This window comes from Antechinus flavipes, chromosome 4, assembly GCF_016432865.1.
Source record: "Antechinus flavipes isolate AdamAnt ecotype Samford, QLD, Australia chromosome 4, AdamAnt_v2, whole genome shotgun sequence".
Classification (NCBI taxonomy): Eukaryota; Metazoa; Chordata; class Mammalia; order Dasyuromorphia; family Dasyuridae; genus Antechinus; species Antechinus flavipes.
In genome coordinates, this window is record NC_067401.1 from 384,996,761 (window position 1) to 385,008,259 (window position 11,499).

Genomic DNA, 11,499 nt, shown 5'->3' on the forward strand with positions numbered 1-11,499 from the left:
GAGGAAAAATTAAAATAGTTGACATTTATTTACATGGTGCTTTAAGATTTGCAAAATACTTTATACACATTCTTCTTTATCTCCTGTTATATCATACTTTTTAAAAATCATAAGCTACTTTGTATATATTTGTATTTATTCACTTTATACATAAATGTAAGCTCCTTGCAAGTTTTTTTTTTTTTTTTTTTTTGTACTTGCACCTCCAACAACTGGCACAGCACTGGAATAAGAGTATGACTTTAATCAATACTTGTGACTGATTACTTCAAATAATCCTGGAAGGTAACTACTCCAAGTTTTATTACCCCCAGATTATAGATAAAGAAGCTAAGTTTTAAGAATCTCTTGTGCTTTGCACATTTCTCTTGAAACAAATAACTTTTCTATTTAAAACATACAAGAGACAGTGCAACTGTGTGCACATACATTTGGGAAGCATGATATGGGACATGTACAAGGATTGTGGTAAAATTACACATTAGAGTATTTTGTGTCATTTAAAAAACATTTCGAAAAGGACTAGAATTCTTCCCTTCCCACACACACACACATATTTTTTAGACTCCTCTAATTAAAAGCTAAGATATGTGCTGATGCTAAGAAATAGGAAGGTTATTTATTTTACATTACAAAACTAGGTCCAGAAATTCAGTTACTTACATTTTATATATAACATAAAAAACACAGTAAATAAAACAAAGGCTTCTTTCCAGTAGCTATGGAAATGTTTTCTATAAGACTCACAAGCCCTTAAGATATATCTCTTCTACTATATCACGCTGAATTCAGACTTGTTTACTTTTCTAGCACACAGCACTTAAGCCCACCAAGAAGCAAGTTATAGATTTAAAAAAAAAAAGAATTTTTTATTTCATGCATTCTTCAGCTTCAATATTCAGTTAAGTAGAAAAATAAAAATTTTAAGAAGCTTCACATTAACTAAAAGTTAAATGTTCACACAAAAATTCTTGAACTGGCCCTCTAGCTCTATCACATTTTTCTATGGTTCTTTCTTTCTCTTCACTTCTTAACTTCACAAGCCTTTCTCAAACTTCAGGTCAGGAGCCACTTTTGATCTTAAAGCTCCTATAATTCATCAGTTCTTCCCAGGGTTAAATTTGAATTACACTGTATTTACTTTTCTGTGTAAATATTATATCCCTCTTCCCTATTAGAGAAGAATATATGTTCCTGGAAGTCAGGTGCTATTTGTATTTTTGTCTTAGTAACTCTTCCATTAACAACATATAGTAGAGACTGAATAAAGGGGCTTGCTGAATTGATTGTGAAGGATAGAGACTTCTGAAAGGTGCCATCAGCAAATAATTTTACTTTTTGTGAGAGGTATGCATTTCTCATATTTGCACAGGAAAGCTTTATTTGTAGTGCAATTATTAGTACTGAAAAATCACTTCTTCAGACTCTATTTAAGCCATTAGTTAAAAATAAAATTATAGTTCAGTGATGTTGCTAAGTAACAGACAATAGTGCCTTCGATATTTAATAATGTAGCTGCTATACCAGAAAACTACCATTCTCATAAAGTATAAGCAGAATAATCAAGACAATTCTGTGTCAGTGAAAAACACCATTTTAAAAGAAAAACGGATTTAACAAAAATTTAACTTTAGTTCAAATTAGCCAGGGAGCTGTTTTTTGAACAATCTAATTTCAGGACTAAAATAACTTTAAAAAATCAAATATAATTCCATTTCTTACAGACTATTTATTATAAAAGATGCTTATCTTTCTAAAAAGCATAAAGTATTCTACTTGTACTTCTGAAAATTAAAAAGATAACCTGAATATTCTAAGTAATTATAGTATGATTTATAGAAATAGTAACACCTTAAAAAAAAAAAAAAAAGGCAAACGATCAATCTCCATACTTACATTAGCTGGGTGACCTCAACAGTATCGTCTGTCTTCAATGAATTCCAATTTATTACTCCTGTAGGTCGAACCAACACTCAATCCATGAATTAATAATAAAGGGGCAGAAAGAATTTTCCTCCTCACATTGCCAAGGAAACACCTCTCAGCCACAATTGAAACACAGACTGTGCTTTTTAAACATCTCCCAACTATTGGAAGAATAAGTCCATTCGAATAACCTCTGTCAGACTGGAGACAGCCAGGGTTAGTTATCTCTTCCAAAAAAAAAAAATAGTTCATTTAAAGATGAACTTGAAATTCAAAGGGCTACAAAAAAGATCCATCTTCCACAGCCGGACAATTTATTTTTTTTTTTTTAAAAAAACAAAAACAAAAAATTGAATAATATCCAATTCTGGTCTTCAAGATTTCTTCACCTATTAAGAAAAAACAGAAACCTTCCCCCATCTTTATTATCTGTATACTGAAAATACATGTGTATGTAAAAGTATAGGTATGTGTGTATCTATGTATATAAGCATATACATATATACAAATTGGTTTATACACACAAACACATATACACAAATGTGCATAACCAAAGCATTTGAGTGATTTTTCATCTTTAAAGTATTTAATAAAAGTCTTTGGGTTTGAATGCATTTTTTAAAATAATGGTAAAAACTCAGAATTGAGGTATCTTTTTAAAAAGGCTGAAATCTTGAACCAGCCCACAAATGCTGATGAAATAATATCCTTACACATATGAATGTGTATAGTATGGATGCATGTATAACATTAATGTTTCCACATGACCTTTAACCAAAATAGATGGAAATGATCGGAATAATGACAACTAAATGGTACAGCAAACTATAGAAGCCAGAAAAGCCAGCCTGAACAAAGTTATATAAAACATGGGGAGCTTAACATTTGGGGAGAGACAACATTTCCTTCAAATCAATACCAATTCTGCTAACAAGGTATCAAGGATTAGCCATGCAAAAATTTGCTTGAGCAGCTCAATTTCAAAAATTGTAAGCTACTATCAGTAAGAAATTTATAATTGCTTATCTATTCAGGTTAGAGAGGTGTTCAAACTCTTAATTTTGCAATGATGTTGACATGTTAAAACAAAAAAGTTTAAATAAAAGTATTGTTATGCTTAAGGTTTACTCTAGATTTTTAAACCAGTCCCCAGAACTTAAAAGGAATTTTGATTCTTATAAAAGCTGCATAATTTCTAGGTTAACTTTTGTCAAATTCTATTCAAGACAAAACAAAAATTAAATATTACTTAGAATTTGAAAATAAAATGTGGACACCTTTTACTCACACTTAAACACTAGTCAATTTTCCAGGACTTTTTAGAGCAGGGAATATCCCCAAACCTAAAATGAAAAAGAAGGAAAAATCAGATCTTGAACAACTTAGTCAGAAATTTGCATAAAAATTTTTACTAAGAGAAAATCCCAAGCGGTTCCCTTTTTATTTATTATATATCTGATTCTACTTAATAGGACTAAATTACATCTTAATATAAAAATTTTTACTTGATAAGGTTCACCTAGTTTAAACTAATTTTGTAGAATAACACTCCAAAGAGTAGACTGCTTAATTGCAGCAAGATTAGGATGTTCAAAACAATTTTCTGATAATCAGGGAACCAGTTTCATGATTAACTTCAGTCAACTTCAAGATTTTGATTTTTTTAAACAGACTAATCAGTCTTACAAAGCTTTTATTCTCTTTGGAAAATGAAAACTGTTGTAGACAAAATTGTTTCTATGTGTCTTTCACTGGTATCTCCTAAATAAATCTTTTAATCATGATTTTCCAAATTATAAGAATATATTTTGCCACTTTCCGTGCTACCAACCCCCTTTATCCAAAGGCATCACTAATAAACATTTTAATTTCACTGGCCAATTAACTTGGGTTTTTCCTTGTTATACAAATTCCCAAGGGATCTATTCAAAGTAAAAAGCCATCAATTATTCTAAACTGCTCTTTACACCAAATAATTTAGATACTAAAAGGCATATGCCTTTTAATTAAATAAAACTGAGTTATTTAATTCAACAAATACAAGTTTTAAAAATTGATTAGTATCATGGAAGTGATTAAATTTTCAAAATGCTAATTTCAAAATTTTCAAAATTTCCAAATAAGGAAATTTAGATTTTGCCCAATTTTTGTGGGATAATCAATATGATTTTTAACATGGCTTCAGCATGTTTTTACATTCCTTCATGATCTCATATATCCAGACAAAAAGGAAAACAAACACAATAGACAAAAATACAATAAAGACCAAGATGATTTCTTTTGATTATACAATTTTATCATTATCTTATATTTTTTAAAAGTATTTAAAAACCAGTCATTTATCTAGCTCTATATGTCCCAACTACAATAGCAGTACAATGTCTTTCAATGTAGTACTTTGTTCTTATGCAAAATAGAAGGGAAAAAAGGTGTGTGTGGGGGGGTGATCTTATACAAAATAGAAAAAAGGTGGGAAGAGTTCTATGTCAACTAATGTATTGGAATTTTTTCAAAAACTGTTCAGATCTTCCATTTCTATTTACCATTCCCTAGAAATCTATTGATAAGGCATATTTCAACTCTTTTTGTGTTTTTTCCAAATGTTCCCACCTCATTTAAAAAAAAGAAATGAAGTTTTCATACATATATACAATTAGACACAATTAGTTGTGTTATATTTATTGGTAGTGACTTAACATAACACTACATGATATTGTTTTGTAACTAACTATCCATCCTATGCACACCAACTCTTCAGTACTCTAAATTCTACCACCAATCATAGCTAAAATTTAACTTTATTTTCAGGAAATCTCAATTGTTTTAACATTTTCAAAATTTTGGTCTACTTTGAGACAAGACAGGTGTTTATAAAGAGGCATTCAAATGGTAAATTATTGACGGGGAATTTAAATAGTAAATAGTAACTTATAAAGCTGGCAAATATATCAGGAAATTACTGCTTATTATAATTTTGAACAATTTTCATTCCAATATTCTTCAACTACTGCTGCTACAGCAGCAGAGGTGATATAAGGTTTTTGCTTGTCACTTGAAATACTATCGGTTGCTGAATTACCAAAGGAGCCTAAGGTAGGAGTGGGCCCACTTTCTGAACAAGCTATAAGATATCACTTCCCACTATAGGTGATAAGGCCCAAAGCTTCTAAAGTGACCACATTACAGTTCTCTGTTGAAGTATCCATACAATACAAACTTCTCCCAGAAAGATTTGTCTATTTATAAATCCTGAGGAAGACATCTAAATTTTCTTTAAGATAAGCTACCAAAGTGACAAGACACAAACCTTGAATCATAAAAGGCATTTAGTAGGATGTCATTTTCAAGCTTTTCTTTTCTCTTTTTTTTTTTGGCTGAGGCAATTGGGGTTAAGTGAGTTGCCCAGGGTCACACAGCTAGGAAGTGTTAAGTGTTTCAGGCCAGATTTGAACTCCTGTCCTCCTGACTTCAGGGCTGGTACTCTATCTACTCCCTCACCTAGCTACCCCTAAGCTTTTCATTCTTAAAACCATATTTTATCAATGCCTTTTAATCTTTTACGTCAGTAATGTTATCACCATCCCCATGATACTTTCTTTTGTTACGTGGAAAAACAAGTAAACAAAGAGATCAAATTTGTCTGAACTACCACAATAGTCTGTTGTTTGGACTTCCTGCCTCAAGTCTTTCTCCACTCCAGTCCATCTTTCACTTTGCTGTTAAGCTCTGATTCCCTGAAGAACAAGTCTGATTTATGATACTCCCTCCTCTTGCCCCCTCATAAACTCCAATGGCTCTCTATCATGTCAACGATCAAATTATAAACCCTTTGCTTGACTTTTAAAGCCCTTCATAATCTGCTCCTTTCCTACCTTTTCAGTCTTCTTATAGCACACTGCTTCTCTATATACTTTAGGCACAGGGGTCCTCAAACTACTTGGGGCCCGCGGGCCAAGGATGATTATCCCCCTCACCTAGGGCGGCTATGAATTTTATTTAAAGGCCCATAAAACAAAGTTTTTGTTTTTACTATAGTCCGGCCCTCCAACAGTCTGAGGGACAGTGAACTGGCCCCCTATTTAAAAAGTTTGAGGACCCCTGCTAGGGTTTAGTGACACTGGCCTTCTTGCCCTTTCCTCACAACAAAGACACAAAATCTCCTCACTTTGGGCATTTTCACTGACTTTCTTCCATTACTGGAATTCCTTCCCTTCTCATCTCTTACTCCTGACTTCCCTCAAATCTTAGTTATTAAGTTCCACCTTCAACAAGAAGGCATTTCCCAGTCCCCCTTAATCTTAGTACTGTCTATCTCCAATTTGCGCTGTATCTATCTTGCTTGTATGTAGTTGTTTGCATGTTGTTTCTTCTTTGGAATTTTGAGACTTTGAGCTCCTTGAGAGCAGAATTTGTTTTTTGCCTTTCTTTTTACCCTCAGAATTTAGCAGTGTTTTCATGTGATAGATAAGTTCTTAATAAAGGTTCATGGACCTGACTTGAGAACATCTGATGAGGTATATAATATTGTGTCCTAGCAGTTTTCCACTTTTTATGAGAGAGATATTTCATTACCTATCCTTCTGGACCTTCATTTCTTTTTCTATTATTCAAAATTTAAATTCCTTTAAATAATCTTTTCAATTACAGTGTTGTAGTTGTTTCATGTTACTCTCTGTTCTGTTGATTTTGAGTTACAGTGTTATAGTTTTTTTTCATATATTGCTCACTGTTCTGCTTATTTTTGTTTCTTTGTATTTCTCATGTTATTGCACCTCAATATTCTGAATCCCTAACTTGGGGAATAGGGCTGAAGTATCGACTGTTAGGTTCGGAAATATTAAATTTTATTTGCCTATAAATATTTCCCACTTGATAGGACAGCTCAATTGGTCATTTTTCTGAGCCAGAAAAAAATCAACAGCACCTGGTCTGATGGAAAAATCCTCAGCTTCTAATACATTTCCAAGCAGCACTACTACCTCTGCAATAGGTGGGATTCTTAGATTGGAGGTACCCTAAAGCATAATTTTCTAAGAAGCCTGGTCAACTGAGCTCATATTCTTTACTAAACTTGTCAAAGTATACTAGTGTCCAAGCAGAAATTCCAAACTGCAGATGTCTTGGGTTTTTGTTCCAGGCATTAAGATATGACTCTATTTTTAATGAATAAAGTCTTTTGGACATCAGATTCCATGATTGTTAAAGACTTGCTAGAAGTTACATTTGAACTATGATCTTTTAATAAATTCTTTAATCAAAATTTAACTAGAGAGACATAACTCTTATCTTTTAATCCTTAATTTTCTTTTTATGGCAAGCCTTATGACTAACAGTTTCCATTATATCAATATTAAAGTAAAAAGTAGAGGCACATTCAAACCTCCCAATTCTGTCAAAACTTATATTTATTTTCAAGTGCAGTGAGAGCTGAGTACATGGAAGGCATAATCTTCTTCTCCCTCTCCCCACAATTGGCCAATTCAACTTTATTAGAATATCTCAAAAGATGAAAGCTTTGTCTGGTGATATTGCTGAAATGTGGAGGTATCCAAATAGATGTCTCCTTTTACACTTATGGATAATTCTTTTAAAGCTGCTATAAGTTCTTCAACAGATTATCATGGGTTAACATAGAAAAATCACATCACAATAGAGGTTTTGTATCAAGCAAAGGGATTTGTTTAGCTATACAGCTTGCAATTAAAGATATTCTTCATCCTGCTTGGAAGTACAGGCACATAATATATCAATAATAGCTGTGGCATCTGAGATCCTCCAGATCTCAAATCTTTAATGATTTTTGATGAACCAATCAGATCTCAATGAGGTTTGACTTTTTTGTTGTTGTTGTTTGTGTTGTTGAGAAACAACTCTTGTCTTAAGATTCATCTCTTTTGCAACCATTTTTCCTCCACAGGAAGAGGCAGAAGAGTGTTTAGCCTTGAGTCTGTGGATTTTTATTTTTAAATATTTTGATAACTGTCATTCAACATACATGCTTTCCTTTGTAATCTTATGCAAACATTTTACTTTGTGCTTTTAAAAACATTCTGAGAAGAAGTCCTTATAGGTCATTAGACAGTGAACCCAATTAGACACAAAAAAGTTATGAATTCCTGCTTTCACTAGTATTATTAAGGGCACTTGAAACATATTCCAAAATCCAAATATCACTAAAAATGCCTTGTCTGTTGCCTGCTGAAGATATCAACACATCAAAAGTCTTATTTCTTTCCAAAACTTTTGCAAGAATTGTAAGTTTATTATTGTGGTAATACAACTGTTCCTTCCCATTTGAATCATCTTTTCTTTCACTTCAAGTTCTCTTTGGAATATAGTCCTATGTCTTGTCAATTTTTGAAAACATCTCCAAACTCTCTTAAAATACTTAAAATTAGAGAGATGGTAAGGATCCTAGCTAGCACACAATCCAATTCATTTATTGTAGAGACCAAGAAACTGAGACCCAGAAACTGAAGGTCAATTAGAGTTAGCGGCAATCAGCTAAAATCCAGGACTCATGACTACCAGGCTAACGTTCTTTCCCTAACAACATACAATCAACCTTTTGATGCTTTCAGATACTAATTCTTAAAGATGATCGATCTTTGATTTTTAAACTAAAAATCTTTGTTTCTAAGAGAGACATCTGAACAACGAAGCTGTAAGCAAAATGTTACATATATTTAAGAGTTACATTGCAGCTCTAAGTTTGCTAAAAGTATCAAAAACTAACCCAAATCCGGCTTACCCTCCTTTGGGGAGTGGAGACACTTTGCAATCTGCAAGTTAGTAACTCACAGGTTGCATTTCCAGACAACCTCAAGATCAGGAAAGTTAGTTAACTTTTGTTTCACTTTGGTGAGAGTCGAACCGCAACCCGACTGAGCTCCCGGGCCTTTCTTGGCATCCCCCAGCACTCAGCAAAATGCCCGGCACATAGTAGGTGCTTAATAAACGCCGCCGGACCGACCCTAAAAAAGCTTCGTTCCAGCTGGCAAGTCCTCCAAGTGCGGAAGCGAAGGTGGGAGCAAGGGTAGAAGACGCCGCACTCCTTCACCGGGAGCCATGGCAAAGGGGGCCGGAGCTCTCGGTCCACACTACGGAGATGAGGGGTCGTGGGGTGCCCCGAACCAGAGTCGACAGGGCCCTCCCACGTCATCATCTAGTCCAGCCTCCTTTTCTTCTGCTGCTGCTTCTCTCTCTCTCTCTTTCTCTCTCTCTCTTTTTTTAAACAGAGGAGGGAAGCTGGAAGTGCAACGAAGCCCCAAGCCCGGCCCGCGTCGGGATTCGAACACAGGGGCCTCTCGGGCCACGAGCCGCCGGGACCAGGTCCCCGATTTCGGGGAGTTTTTCCGCGGACCGAAGAGCTCGGCCTCGAAAGCCAGGTGGGCTGAAGAGGCATTGCCGGCCGGCCCCAGGCCCGAGACCGGAGCCGGAGCGGTCGGCCAGAGGGAGGAGTCCGGGCTCGGCTCGGCTTGGCCGTGACGCGAGGGGCGGCCGGGGTGGGGGCGGGGAGGAGGCCCCCGCCGGCCTGTGACAGGAGCGGAGCGGGCGGGGGGGAGGGGACCCGGGGTGGCTTGTCGGGCCGAGTCTTTACGGCAAGGCCGACTAGGGGCCAGCCCGGGGCTTCCTAGGCCTCCTTCCTCGGGGCTTCCCCACACCCCCGAGCCCCGACCCTCTTCGGGGTCGGAAAGATGTCTAGTTACCTGAAAGTGTAACTTGACTGGGTCGGAGTTGCTCTTCACCGCTTCCGCTGCGGCCTCGACTCTTTCCCTCATCCGCTGCCAGGGTCTGTCGTCGCTGCGACCGCCACTGCTTTTCGTTCCTCGGGCAGCAGCCACAGACCCTCCGGGCTGCCAGCCTCAAAGATGGCGCCTGGCCGACTGGCCCAGCTCCGAGGCTCGGCCAGCAACCAAGATGGCTCCTGCCCACGTCCCGTGCCAGCACTACGCTCGTGACGCACGGAATTCTGGGAGTTGTAGTTTCCGTGGAGAGGCAAGGTTCAAGATGGCCTCCCAAATGTTTTGATGGGGAGGATAGGGAGGGACTTGAGGGTGGGAAGGACGGCAGTGGAGGTGAAACTTAAAACTAATTTGTGTACTTGCCCCACCCTTTTTTTCTTTGCATTATCTTCAAATGTCTCCTACTTTTGAGCCAAGAAAAACAGTACAGGTATTCGAAGTCACACTATTGGAAGTTATAATTATGTAAAATATGGTAACTGGTTTCAGTGCAGTGGAATTATACTATATAAGTTCAAACAATGGCACCACTTAAAGGGCATTTCTTGTTAGCCTTCATTGGGACCTCCTGCATACGGGATGACTTCAACAATTTAATCAGAAAGGATGTCAGGAAAAACAATCAGCAATTAACATTGCAAAATTACCCAAAACCCAAGAAAGCAAATATCAGACCCCCCCCTCCCCTCCCCCTGCATACCTTTGCGGAGGTGTGAAGTCCACTGTAGACTGCAGTGTTCTCTTCTCTAGAATATAATGCTCTCTGCGAGCAGGTTTCTTGGGAAACTTCTGGAGGCAGCCTTCCTTGCAGTTCAGAGGAAAACCGCAGCCAGCTGTTAAAAGTTCAGATCCCTTATTGTCTCCTTCCTGGGCCCGCTTGGTTTTCTCGGAGGCCTGTCTCTCTCCTGGGTTCGGAGAGCTCCTGTTGCTAGTCCTTTGCCTCTGTCCGCCTCAGCCTCCAGCTCTCTCTGAATCCCGGCTTCTCAGTCTCCCTCCCAGGGGGCGGGTCCTTTTATACGCTCTTTTCGAGGTTGTCGCCTCCTCTGCGAGTGGGATTGTGCAAAGTCAGAAAAAGTCACTCTGCCTCGCCATCTACTGGAAGCTTGAAAGGCAAAGCTATTCCCCTCCCTAGCGCCGGGTTCCTACAGACTTCCCCGGACCACACTCCTTGGAACTCTCTTGTATTCAGAAATGGCAAACAAGCCTTTAAAAGCCCTCTTGGTTGCCAATGGCAAGGGGTTTTTCTAGAGCGGGAGATGTGACTTTTTCTTACTCTTCCTCCCTTCCTATCAACCTCCATAAACTGAATTGGAATGACTTGTCCAGCAAGTTAGTGGAGATAGCTCTGCGGAGTTTATTTTTACATTATTCTGTTCCCTCCCCCAAAACCATCCTCACACACAATTTAATCATGTTGCTCCTTGGCTTCTAACTCTTCTTAAGTGATTTCTTGTTACAACCAAATACATGTCAAATTTGGCCTCCATACTTATGTGTGGGATGTGGAAGACCCTTACCCAAAACGACTACTCAGAGATCACTCAGTAGAAAGCAGAAAGGTTGATGATGAGCCCTCCCATCACAAGATAAGGGAAAAAGAAAGCTCTCGGGAGGGAGGCTAAAGAAGTAGTAAAGATACATGCTTTTATACAAGACATTACCTCACAAGTAAGAGAGCATTGAGAAGGGGAGGGGGAGGCACCTAATTGATTGTTCCTATCTGATTGGAATGGAAGGTTTCTGTTTCCCCAAATCATCTGATTTCTAGGAAACAAACAATCAGGCCTTCAGGCTTAATCAAGCAGATAGTGGTCAAGCTAATAAACTA

General features: G+C 37.5%; 1 protein-coding gene across 3 annotated transcripts in view; it reads right to left on the minus strand.

Moving 5' to 3' along the window:
• ZC3H11A (zinc finger CCCH-type containing 11A) overlaps window positions 1-9,849 on the minus strand; it is a 38,969-nt gene extending 29,120 nt beyond the window's left edge. Inside the window, exons 1-3 of one of the 3 annotated variants that reach the window (XM_051998574.1) lie at window positions 9,636-9,849; window positions 3,215-3,269; window positions 1,897-1,954 (exon numbers count right to left, since the gene is read on the minus strand). The gene's annotated coding sequence lies outside the window, so the exon portion shown is untranslated. Of the gene's footprint in view, window positions 1-1,896; window positions 2,316-3,203; window positions 3,270-9,635 lie in introns of those variants that run through there. The other 2 variants (XM_051998573.1, XM_051998575.1) reach the window with 2 other exon arrangements.
• Window positions 9,850-11,499: the final 1,650 nt, after the last annotated feature.